We start from the raw sequence: 13,608 nt of genomic DNA, 5'->3' as shown, positions 1-13,608 counted from the left end.
ATATCCGATGTTTCACTAGCAAGGACCACGCCACAACAGTGTGTGATTTAGAGGTACATGCAAATATGGAATACGTGGATTATGGAGGATGGATTAATGCATGTAGAGGGGAAGGGTGATGGTAGGTAGGTAAGGTAGGTAAGAAGGATGTAGGTAAGAAGGATGTCGTCTGATAGGCTGGTCTGAGAGGGTGTACAGGAGACCGGGCATGGAGACTCAGTGTGGGGGTTCCGTCTCGGAAGTGTTTTCGCCCAAGCTTATTTCAAGCCCCCAAAAGAGTTGGATTAAGATCATGTTAGAGTTCCTCTGGCCTGGGTTATAGCGGAGGAACGGACTTGGACTGAAGAACGTTTGTGCTGAAACTGCAGTTGGACGTGAGGTCCTGAGAGGAGAATGAATGATGAAAGATGACGTGATGCTTTGAAGCGAATTCGGCAGTTAGGTATGTTGGGAGCTTTGTGCTTTGGCAATGTTGTTTTTATACGTTCGTGCCAATAGCTGACTGAATTGAATTAAATGAGCTTGGGCAGATGCTGTAGAGGATGGCTTCTTGTTGCGCGTCAGAGGGTTCCTTAGCTGCGCAGCTGGTAGATTGATATGGCTGAAACAGTGCGACTGTTATGGGATGAATATATGGTTCTGTGGCCGAGTGTCTGAATTGAGTAAGAGATGAAACGATGGTTTGCTAATGGTGTTGTGGTGGCAGGAGATGAGCTGCCCTGAGGATGAACCGATGTATAGCGATATTCGTGAGTCTGCGAAGGGGGATTGAGGTTCTGACAGAGGAACGGGATCGACCTTGTGGAATCTCTACGACTGTAGGGTTATCTGGGTGGATGAGTGTGGACTCACTAGACCCTTAAAACCCCCAAAGATGGTGGCTGAGGTAAGTTTGTGAGTGCAGACGAAGGAAGGCTGGACTTGGTCTAGAAGTCTAACTCTGATGAGATAGTGGCATGGGTGAGGAGTCTCTGGAAGGACTGCGACACTTAAATGATTATACAGAGGTGTAGTGCTGGTCAGTCTGCTGGTGTGATTGAATAGTGCTGCTACGCAGAAAGAGCAGACGTACAGGGCCTGCAGTGCGAAGTGCGGCCCCGGTGTTTGAATTAATGCAGACCATCGTGCCCGCCTGATGGAAACTGGCCTGCCCCTTAGCGTGGGGACATTGACAGAAGGACGTGAGTCTGCGGGCTTAGGGATGATGTGAGATGGGGGCATGGCGGGTGAGAAACAGTGAACGCTGGGGTGTTTTGTGAGGATAAAAAGGAGGCGTGAGTGGGGTAGCCTAGTGGAGCGCTGACTATGCATGCTGAGGCTGTGTGAGGGGCTCTGATGACCTGCAAGAGAGGGATGTACGAGATGAATAGATGCGATCGTGGAATTAAGAGTTGAGAGCGTTCTAGTATACCCGGGTTAAATCGCTGGGTATGGCCTGCTGCTTGATTAGCAAAATGTACGTGGTAGCTCTAACTTCTCTTTGTTCTTCTCTAAGATTGTTGTGAATAAGCGCTATGCCTGGGATAACCAGCGGCCGACGACCTGAATGGTTTGATCAGAGATGCCAAGTCTGGCCACTATGGTGCTGTGTCAAAGCGGCAGGATGGCAGGATAATGTTCAGGGAATATGCCTAAAATGCAGATGATTCTGTTTCATGTTTAGGGAACCGAATCGAGTGACTGTTTCCTGTTTCTGTAAGAAAAGTAGGTGTTGTGGGGATGCCTTTTGGTGTGCCTGGAGCCGATGCATTTGATTCGTGGCTCGTAGGAGCTGATTTGAGGTGGAAGATGTAGGCTAGGTGGGGAAGGAGACTCCCGGCTGATCTGTCTGAATATATGGAGAGATAGAGTTAATTGTTGGGGACATGTATCCTTACAAAGGATGCGAGCTGAGAAGGTCTTAAGTGAATGGTAATTGTCTGGCTGTGAAGCGGGTTCCTGTTTCCGCGAGCCTTGACTAACATGAGACATGGGAATTTTTTTTTAATTAAATACTTATTATTGGTATTATTATTATCATCATCAATATTATTGGTATATTATTAATTTATTTGATGGACATGAGAGAGACACACAGAGGGAGCAGGCACATGGGGAAATACAACCTGATCCCCACCAGGGGGAGCTGGAGATGGGGCTGAGGTCGTCGAGGCCATGTGATGTCATTCGTGACGCCGCTGGCCGTGGCTGACACAGGGCTTGGTGTTTGTTTGTTGCAGTTGAAGTGAATGCCTTTCCCTCTGAGGAATCGTTGGAGGCGGGCGATGGTCCAGTCTCTAATGTCATGCTCCGTTGGAGGAAGAGACGGGCGGGAGGAAGAGGAAGAGAGGTGTTGATGCCGACTCCCGCGATGTCTTCGATTTCCTGGACTCGCTGACTGAGGGGAAGAGGCCTCAGAGCTGCAGGGAGTCGGGGAATCTCGTTGGAGAACTGGAGATCCTGGCGAGCGAGGCCCTCGGATTGCGGGCTGGTCCCCTGAGACACTTGATTGATGTCTGTCTGGAACTTTCGAATGAATCGTTGTCTGAATCAGGTGAGTTGTTCATTTGGATCTCTGGATCCATGATTGTGATCGTGCTGTTGAAGGTGGATTGTTGTCTGTCTTGCATGGAGCGATCTGAAACAGCGAGCTGTTGAGCGTGTGCTGTTGAAGGTGGATCGTTGTCTGTCTTGCATCGAGCGATCTGAAACAGCGAGCTGTTGAGCGTGTGCTATTGAAGGTGGATCGTTGTCTGTCTTGCATCAAGCAATCTGAAACAGTGTGCTGTTGAGCGTGTGCTGTTGAAGGTGGATCGTTGTCTGTCTTGCATCAAGCAATCTGAAACAGTGTGCTGTTGAGCGTGTGCTGTTGAAGGTGGATCGTTGTCTGTCTTGCATCAAGCGATCTGAAACAGTGTGCTGTTGAGCGCGTGCGGGTTGAGCGTGGACTGTTGTCTGTCTTGCGTCGAGCAATCAGCTCCCGAACCGAAGTTAACAAGTTAACTTCATTTCTCCAAAAAGAGTTCCAGGGTGCTACATTTTTGTATTTATTATTATTTATTCCTTACTTGGTTTGTCAAACATGCTGTCTTATGTTTTGCACATGCTGTACTTCAGAACAAAACTACAGGGGATGAGGAAAAGAAGGTCAAACGCAACAACATTGTGATTCCATATGTGTCTGGAGTATCAGAGAAACTCAGGAGGATTTTCAACAAACACAACATCCCTGTGTTTTTTAAACCCAAGAACACACTAAGACAGATGCTGGTCCACCCCAAAGACCGCACCCCCAAACACAAGAAAAGCAATCTAGTGTATGCGGTCCAATGCAGTGAGGAATGCACAGACCTGTATATTGGGGAGACTAAACAACCACTACACAAACGCATGGCTCAACACAGAAGGGCCAACTCCTCAGGTCAAGACTCTGCAGTCTACTTACATCTGAAGGACAGAGGACACTCGTTTGAGGACCACCAGGTGCACATTTTAGACAGAGAAGATGGATGGTTTGAAAGAGGTGTCAAGGAAGCCATCTACACCAAGGTTGAGAAGCCGTCATTGAACAGGGGAGGGGGTCTACGCCACCACTTATCCCCCACTTACAATGCTGTCCTTTCATCACTTCCCAGGAAACTCAACAAATGTAACCTATTGGCCTCAGGTGAAGATACCAACGATGGTCGTTCAGTCTTGGCCACAGTTGGTCCTAACGACCGTAACGACTGTCGTCACAGCAACCAGGAACACTAACGAACCAGCGGTATGTACGATCCTGGCAAACGACCCCACTGAGGTTAAATAGCTGAGTTTCCCTGCCAGTCAGTCAGAACTGAAGAAATCCTTTGGATGAGGGACGAAACGTCTTCCAGTATTTTCAACCAAGTCCAGTTGCCCTTGACTTTAACCTTCGTTGGATTCTATTTTAACCCACGCAGCTTTTCTAGCATTTACTGGTACTGGTTTAGCGGCCCAGGAAACTCCGACCAATTGCATGTGCGCCAATCGTCTCATGTGATGCTGCTCAGCCAATCAAATCTGTGCATTGCGAGTCGAGTCCACGAGATTCAGCAGAGACTCTGGCAGCACAGGGAAGAGGAGACCAAAGAGAAGAGATTTCTCCTGGGTTTTAATCAAGAATGTACAGATTCTTAAATATGCAGTCCTCACACGGGCAGTTTAAAGCTAAATTATCTCAGATCTCCAATCCTAGCTGGCAGGACAAACTAGAGCTCACGTTTCTCACTGAACAAGAGAAAGTAGGAAAGTGGTAGCTCTACAAGAGAACAGAAGAAGAGGAGGCATAACAGCTGTTCGTTTGTTATGATGCGTTGAGTGTCTATTATAAAATTGGTTAAGACTGAACTTCACTTCAAGCTGCACTTTTTATTTAATTTTCCTGAAATTAAGCACTTAATTTTAGTTTGCTTAAATTTAGAATTTATTATTAGAGTAGTAATTAATTATTATCCCTCCAGTTTGATGTGAAAACTGATTTGACCGTCCGTTGTTGACTACAACCTTTGTTGATACTATGTTATGGTGCTGAATGACAATACAAGTTAGTCTTTATGATGTTCCGGACCTTTGCTTCGGGAAATTTTCTCTAACGGGACCTCTTTGAATTTTAATTGAATACCCTTGCTCTATACTCTTTTATGTTACTGGATTTGTAATATTCGTTGTTGTTATGTGTGGAACTGATCGTGTCTGTAAATACTTGCTGATACCTGTATGAATGTGTATGCAAATAAAATGCAAATTTTACTTTTGCTCATCACACATCAAATAATTATTTGTTAGGAGTGGAGAGAGGTAGGGGCTTTCCAGTTCAACCTGAACCAATATTGTGGAATAATAGCACAGAAATAATGGCACAGTCACACCAAGTCTATACACAATTTACATACTGTGCACAGACATTGGCAGTGTAACATACTTCAATACTGACTATGTGGAATTGGAATTTTAGAGAACTGGCAGAAGAGATGTAGTCCCAAATGGCAATAGTAAGTTGAAATTTATATAAACTACATAGTTAACATGTTAAAACGAGGAGAGCAATGGTTGGATCAGATCACTTTGCACTGCATACAAACAATAATCAGTCATGCAATATAGGCTACCCTTTAGCAGCAACCCAAGTTGGAATATTATGTTAAGAAGCACTGGTCTGAGGACATGCAAATTAGATGTCATGACCATATCCATCTGTTACAGTTATCAAGTCTTCACTCCATGGTAAGGATAAGTCACAAATCAGATGCGGAGACTGTCACCTACAAGTTCATAACAGTGGCTTCTTAAGATATATGTAGGAAACTTAATGTATAAACAAGTGGGTATTGAGGCTACAATATTTATAACCCTGACCATGTAGGATCATTCTGGAGTTTCAGGGAGGGGGTAAAGCCCTTCAACGACTGCAATAGCCCACCTATTTCATCAATCCATATGTATAATAGAAGGTCTAAACCAGCCCAAATCCAAAAGTTTGACTGGAATAGGAAAAACATCAGTATCTTGGAGATTTTCCCACACTAAATAAGAAAAAATATAAGGTCTTGATCTTATCCAGGCTGGAGTCTCAAAGGGGTCTCAGAATCTATGCCTGCAAGAAGCCGTAGCCAGACATACGCAAAAAATGAAACTTTGTCGTAGGACAAAAGTAAGGATATTTTTGGAAAGGCCTTGACCTGGAGATTAACATATGTCAATATGCGGAACATAGGTGGCTCCTACATTGCAATATTATCCCTTCAACCCTGACCCTGGACCACCAAGAGACTAGAAACATGGGGTCAACTTCTATAGAAAGCTTTGAGCTGTACATGTATGTGAGTGGGGCTACTGAAGGCAGGTTCCAGAGTTGGGTTGAAATATAATAATTTCTGGAATTATCCTGTTCCCCATTAAGATGGATAAAATCTGACTAAAGATTGTTTTTTTCCACCCTCAAGTACCTCTGTAACATTTTCAATTCAATGTTTACAATGTCCACAACAAATCTAACTACAACAAATCAACAGAACAACAAAAACCACAATAGGACTTTTATTTTGAAGTGCTTATAGAAGGTGCCAAACAGTATAAACTGTAGTTTCCTGGGTGGAAGATTGTGAAAGGCAAACTGCACAACGTTATTTTTATTATATTTATTAATGTCAAACAAAGACCCAATACAATCTGCACCAAAATATTGGTGTTATAACAGAATACAATAAAAGGAATTACAAAAATATGCTTTTGTTGGCGCTATTTTACAGCGATTTCATCAGGGGTATGTTGAATGACGTAGCGGAAGTGATGGAAGTGAAACTCCCGGGTGGAATCCCCTTCGGGTTCAGAAAGTAAAGGTCCTGCAAGGATTTCCCTCCAGCTAATTCCATTTAGGCGGGTGAGTTTGATTAAGCACAATTGTGCCAAGTCTTTTTACTTTCTGAACATGTAGGCTACTTACTATCTCTGTAGTGTATTTAATTATGCTTATTGTAAAGTAGAGGTAGTAATAGGCTATCTGCCATCTCATTTTGTTAACTGGGAAGAGAACTTAGGCCTACGTTTCTGCTGCCACACCAGCAGCTTTTCACCCAAGATATCACCTTTAAACTCATATTCCTCCCCAACAAACTTAATTTCACTTAACAACCTGTTGTAATGTGACAAATTAACCTACCTTCTACCTACAGTAGGCTACAGTTGTTATAAAGTGCTATATTTGAGGCAGTTTATTGAGATATTGAAATAACTTGTTATATAAAGGTTGAGAAAATTTTATTTATCTAGCAGATGAAATCTAGAATTTTTTTTTATTTGGAATTCAAATGGATCTACAACCATAGGCTACTGCTCAATTTTCACTAAATACACAATATTGCTAGTTGGTAACACACTAGTGTACGTGACTTAGACTTAAATAACAGTACGTTTCAGTAAGCAATCAGTTGCATCCAGCTTTGACAGGTGTCTCCATTGTAGTTGTTTAGGGATAATAATGTCAATGACGCGGCACAAAGGCCACACCTACAGTTTGCGTTACCAGCGGGAAACCCTATTGCACTTTGTGGTAGTGGGTAATTAACAACGTCAGTAATTAAATAAAATAGTAACAAACTTTTCATGTGTTACTGTATCTGTTGTCATCCATGATTTACCTTATGGAATGATAAATCCTCCTTGATGAAAATAACGAACACTTAAGTACTATCAGTGACCAAGATGGTGTATGCATCCTTGAATTTATCACAGCCTCAACACATCACGTCTACATTATCCATAAAGGTAACTTTACTTTTTCTTTTCCATGACTCACTTATAACATCATCATACTGTGACCCACTGTATTGAAAAGTACAAAGAATTCAATGCAAACACCCAGCCCTATTAAGCAAATGATGAAACAGAAATTCATAGATAAATATTTTATTTACAATATATGTATACTCAGTTTAGAACAACAGAACTGTATAGTTCTCCACATCCAGTTTAAAAGGGCACAACATTGTCCTTTCTTTTTGCATCACCGTATCAGATAACCTTCGTTTAGGACATAGTCATTTCGATGTTCTCCTGTGGTTCCCAAGATCGGGGCCAGGTCTTTTGGCAAAAAAAAATTGCAAAACAAAAAACAGTTTTGTTAGTGGAACCAGGTTCCAGTTTGGGTTCAGGAGGCAGACACCATCTCCACATTTAAGAGTAGGCTTAAGACTTTCCTCTTTGATAAAGCTTATAGTTAGGGCTGGCTCAGGTAGTCCTGAACCATCCCTTAGTTATGCTGCTATAGGCCTAGACTGCCGGGGGATTTCCCATGATGCACTGAGCTCCTCTCTCCTCTACTTTCTCTCCCTCTGTATGCAACCTTATCCCATTATTGCATGTTACTAACACAACTTCTCCCCTTTCTGGTAGTCTTGTGCTTTCTCGTCCCTCTCCTCTCTCCTCCTATCACTTCCTGCAGGTTTTCTGGCTCTGGAGCTGTGGAGTCTGGATCTGTGGCTGCGGGTCGCCTGCTGCCCCCGTGTTCCTGCTCGACACCCTCTACTGCAACGACTATTGTTGCTAGTCTTATTGTTATTATAATCATTAACATTACGATGGTTACCATTAACACTATTATAAATATCTGTACCATTTTTCATTTAGTTTATAGCAACATTACCTTTGCTGTCTGTACCTCTGTGTGTATATTGTGTAGGCTGCCTCCCTCCCCTCTCTCTCTCCTTACATCCCTCTCTCTCTCTCTCTCTCTTTCACTCTCTTTTTCTCTCTCTTTCTCTCTCTCTCTCTCTCTCACCCCAACCGGTCGAGGCAGATGGCCGCCCACCCTGAGCCATGGTTCTGCTCGAGGTTTCTGCCTCTTAAAAGGAAGTTTTTCCTTGCCTCTGTCGCCTAGTGCTGCTCTTGGTGGGAACTGTTGGGCTTCTGTAAATATCATCACAGAGTACGGTCTAGACCTGCTCTTTTATGAAAAGCGCTGTGAGATAACTGTTGTTGTGATTTGGCGCTATATAAATAAAATTGAATTGAATTGAATTGAAAGTTAGTGTTTTTATTTCTGAAATATGTTTTTTTTTTTTTTTTTACAAGCTTACTCATCTCTAGACTTCGACCTTCACTCTCAGACTCCGTGGCAGAGTCACTCATCCATGCCTTCATCACCTCCCGTTTGGGTTACTGCAATCGTGTCCTGTATGGGGTACCCAGCAAGGTTCTGGACAGGCTACAATATGTAGAACTCAGCTGCCAGGCTTTCCGCATCACCTACAAAATCCTACTCCTCACCTATAAATCTCTCCATGCCACTGAGCTTCTACAATATTCCCTGACAGAATGGGGTAGAGAGAGTATAAAGCTGAATAGAAATAAATAATTCTACAGTAAGACTTTGATATCAATTAAGATTTATTTATTACATTGCTTCATGTTTACTGAATTGTGAACCTCATATTGTTTATCTAATTGTACTGTGAGAAAAGCAGAGCATCCCATTCCTACTGAATAGAAAATTGGGAGGACTATAACTTCTTACCCTCAAACAAATCAAAATTTTGCATATGAATTATGGCTTTGCTTAGTAAAACCCTACTAAACAGCAGTACATGTAATTTACTGAATAATGCCTGAATAATGACTTGTATATCAAGTGAATGCAATTAACTGAACAGATAAATATGTAGCCGAGTCAATACACTGGTATGTTTTAATAAAGTTAAAGGCAGGGTCCAAAAATTCAGTCTCAGGTCCAATATGTAACATGCATTGTTGAGGAAGTTACTTCCAAAATATAATACATTATAGATTACTAGTTACTACTAAGAGTAATTATTTCTATTACAATATTACTGTCTCTGAATTGTAATGCTTTACACTATGGTGTACGAGCTCCCTCGTAGTTTGTCTTTTGTATGATGAACTTAATGTCTCCACTCTAAACCCCAGTTTATTGTCACTGTATTGCTGGGCCAACACATACTGGGAAGGTTAATGCCAATTAAGCTCAATTCAATTGAACTTAATGAATGAAATGGGAGTTGGCGGTTAGACAGTACAGTAGGCTATTGTAGATTATCTACCTTGGTGCATCGTCGATTGGCACAATTGATCTTTTCCAGACAATGGGTGCACTTTCGAAGAGTTGATCCACCTGGGATTTTTACTACAAACAAAACCAAAATATTATAATTATTGACACAGAACCAAATATTTAATTCTGCCTAATGGACCTTATGTGAACATATCCTAAGCCTTTTCAATGGTACAATAACGATAAAACCAACATAAAATTAACTTTGTCAACCATGGATAAAATTGTGTTTGATCTAGGTATTCGTGACATTAAACAAATCAGACAAATTAACTAATCTTATTGATGTCAATTGTAATGAGCTACAAGGTAACATAATATTTCATATATCAAAGTAAAATTTAACTGGTTAGAACTTTACACTACACATAAAACATGGTAATATCATGAAGTAACTTTTAATTTATAGTAATAACAAGGAACTACTTTCTAATCTTAATGTCATTTATTATGATAATCATGGACACCAAATGATATGACATTTCTTATCATGATAAAATTTTTGGTTATATCGCTCAGCCCTAAGGACAGGTGAGGTTGTAACAATACTGTTACCCAATAACTACTATGAAAGTACTAGATAACACCATGGGTACTACAATGCAAATTTAGGCATGACACCTAATATTGCACCTACTGACATGGAACTTTTACTGACAGTGGCAAAGGTGGTGGGGATGATGATACTTCGGTTTTCCTTTGTTTTACCAAGGCCACGACTATGTCCCCTAACCTATTAGCTATCATCTTCCACTTCATATTCATGCTTTTAGTAATTTGTTGTTTTGTAGTTGTTTGTTTAGCTGGAAACAAAGATTCTAGTCTACATCTTACTTGATGTTCTTTAGGTAAAATGTACTGTATATAATGTATATAATGAGTTTAGTAGTCAAATTTGCCGGGAATAGTAGCCTAATCCAATCCTACAGTATCATGCAGCTGCAAGCAACTAGTAATGTCTGGCTGAATTATACCAAAGTGCCAGTTATTTTGGCAGATCTCGGATCGGCTTGTTTGGTGAATATAGGTAGTTTAATGTGAAATACTGATCTGACGCCAGTTTAGGTTAAGTCTTGGAATTCGCACCCACAGATAACTTCAAGCAGGGACACCCCAGTGGCCGTAAATTTGCCTTTAGAAATGTATGCATTAACATGTTTTTATAAACACATGATTTTTAGGGATTAAACATGTGCCATATTGCCACCAATTTGGGAATAAATCCGGTTTAGAAGAAGGTGAATGAATATGAATGTGAACATGAATATTTTTTGACAAGTGACCCCAACGAGGTTCTGTAGGCTAACGTTACCACTTTAGCTAACAGCTAAAAATGATTGCTAACACTAATTAAGTCTGTTAATTTGTGGAACTGTCATCAGCCATGTCTTGAAGATAAAGTCCATGTCACAATGTGGTTAAAACAGTTTTCTTTTCTTTTTTTATTTTGAAGCTGCAACAGTTCTGGATACAGCAGAAGTTAGCTTAGGCGAATGTCAATAGCTGGATAAGTTAGCAGCTGTGTTAACTGAGCAGCCCACCGTTACTAGGCTGTAGTCATTTTGACACATCAACCAATGTAACGTGATGCAGAAGCACTAAAATTAATAAAATGATACCGTAAACACTGGGACTTCACTGCAAAAATAGAGGTTATAATGGGTTTCCCCCGCTTATCTGCTTTGAATAGTCCGCGTATCGGGTGAACTGTGTGCAATGTGCGTCACTAGTGATGCGTGGTATTTGGACGCATCTGCTGTCCACCAAAGTTAATGGGAAGGATTTGCGTATAATATGCACGCAAAATTGGAGTTTGGCGTACACAGTGCACGCAATTGGAAAGTGTAAAGCCGTGTTATTTGTACACACATTGATGACACATTGATCTAATACATTTTGGCTTCTCTCTTCTTGCTGACTTGTCTCCTTAAAAGCTGCGGTTAGAACACACTATCTCCCGTTAACTTAGCATCGTTAGCAGCTTAGGGCTGCTCGTATCTGGCTAATTAGCGTAACGAGCTAAGCTAACAAGCTATATGATACCTGTTAAATATTAACACATAAATAATAAATAAATAAAATACAAGAATTTCACTCACCAACTAGAACACGGACTTCCACAGCCTGCCATTATTCATCCAGTCTCTGCATGTAGAAATGTCCAACTGGCTCCAACAGGCTGAGCCTCAGAGCTACATGTTTTATTCTGCTGTAAAGTTGGGCATTTTAACATGGGGGTCAATGGAGATTGACTCCCTTCTGCAGCCTCAAGTGGCCACTCGATGAATTCTGGTTGCATTGGAAGTGAGAGCCGGAGGTTGCCGATTGAACAAGACAGAGATGAAAATACACACTGACACCACATTAGGACTTGGAAAATGTATTTTTCATTTCACTCCCCTTTCATTTCTTCAAAAGACCACATCCAGCGATAATCTCTATATTTTGAAGGCCTTATTGGTAGTTGCTAGATTTAGAATTAAGGATTCACAGAGAAATGAGACATCTCATTAATAACACAACCAAAGTTGTGTTAAGTTTACTCATTTAGCTGACGCTTTTATCCAAAGCGTCTTGACAATTGCTGTTTATGTCAAAAGTCGCAACACAATGGTGGATGTGTCACAGTGGGGAACACACCAAAGGCAGGTGTCTAATCCGCTGCCCCATCAGTTACTAATACAAATGTAACATTCTACTGCTGCTTCATGTGAATTGTGAAGCAGTAACAGGAAACGTAAATTAGACTTCTTTAAGTCTTATTCTTTATTCTTTGCAAAGGGTCAGACAAACACACAGAGTGCAACCAGTCTGCAGAGTGTAAGACAGAGAGCCAGTGAAGAAACGGGTGACTTTATACTCTAAGGGTATTACGCAGCTGTCTTAGGGAGGAAGGGAGTAGAAACCAACTGTCCTGAGACGAAGGCCAGACAGTCAGATAAGAACCTCTGTAACGGGCACCTAATTAGGCATCAAACACTACACAATGAAACATAGACCTATAATAGGAAAGCATATAAAGGGAAAACAGTAAATATAAAATTTCCATCACATACTCCTCCCACTTTGATTACTCAACTATATACACAGCATTACGAAAAACATCAGAAGAAAGTAAAATAATTTGGCACTATATTTTCAGCATTTTCTGCTCTAGGGTTTAAGCATATTTACCAGTTGAAATCACCATTTTCTCAGATACTGGTATCAGACAGGAGAGAGGATCCCACGGGTCTGCACCACAACGTTTTGTCATGTGGCTGAGGGCAGTGTAACTGCGTGCACCTAGTGTAGGCCTCTGGTATAGGCTTACAATGGCTGGCGGCTTGCACCCAAGTATCCTTTCTTGTGACCTTTACTGCTGTTTTCCTGGTCAATAGCACTGGGAAAAGTCCCCTATAAAGCCTCTGCTTTCAGTGCTTCATCCTTCAGGTTGTGGAGAGTAGCCATGACTACAGAGGGCAAACTGTGAAGGCAGTGTTGCATACACATATAGGAAAACCAGTGTCTTGCTTCATCACAGTAGTATTACAGTTAGTTTTACAACACATTTCTAGGAAGGCTAAATAAAAAAGGAAGTTTCAGTTAGTGTCAGTTATTTGGAGCAACTTTGTTGTGCATTCAGTTCCCTCTTTCTTGCCCTTGTAGTCTCTGTGGTGGAGAGCGCGTGGACCAAACTCTAAACGTTGAATGTTTTGAAAAAGCGGTTTAAATAGTAACATCAAACAACAATGAATATACGGAAGCCCTGACTATCCATCCATTCAAATTTTCTTTACTCTGTTTTCCCGTGATAACGGGATCAGTTTCTTGTGATGTCAAGATAACCAAACAGTAATTTAACACAGTGGTTTAATGGTAATTTCAGGGTAGCTACTAGTGTTAGTGGTTAGCTCAGTTGGTAAAACACAGGCCTTATACTCTCAAAGTTGTGGGTTCAATCCTCACTAATCACCAACTTTAAAAAAAAAAAAGAAGTCCGTATTCCTCTTCAAAGTTCTTATGAAGAGACTGTTTCACATGCTCACAATAAAACATTGCTG

This window comes from Micropterus salmoides, unplaced genomic scaffold (genome assembly GCF_014851395.1).
Source record: "Micropterus salmoides isolate LMB-PRFRI ecotype aquatic unplaced genomic scaffold, ASM1485139v1 Ms_hic_scaffold_1, whole genome shotgun sequence".
Lineage (NCBI taxonomy): Eukaryota > Metazoa > Chordata > Actinopteri > Centrarchiformes > Centrarchidae > Micropterus > Micropterus salmoides.
This window is presented reverse-complemented; position numbering follows the sequence as displayed.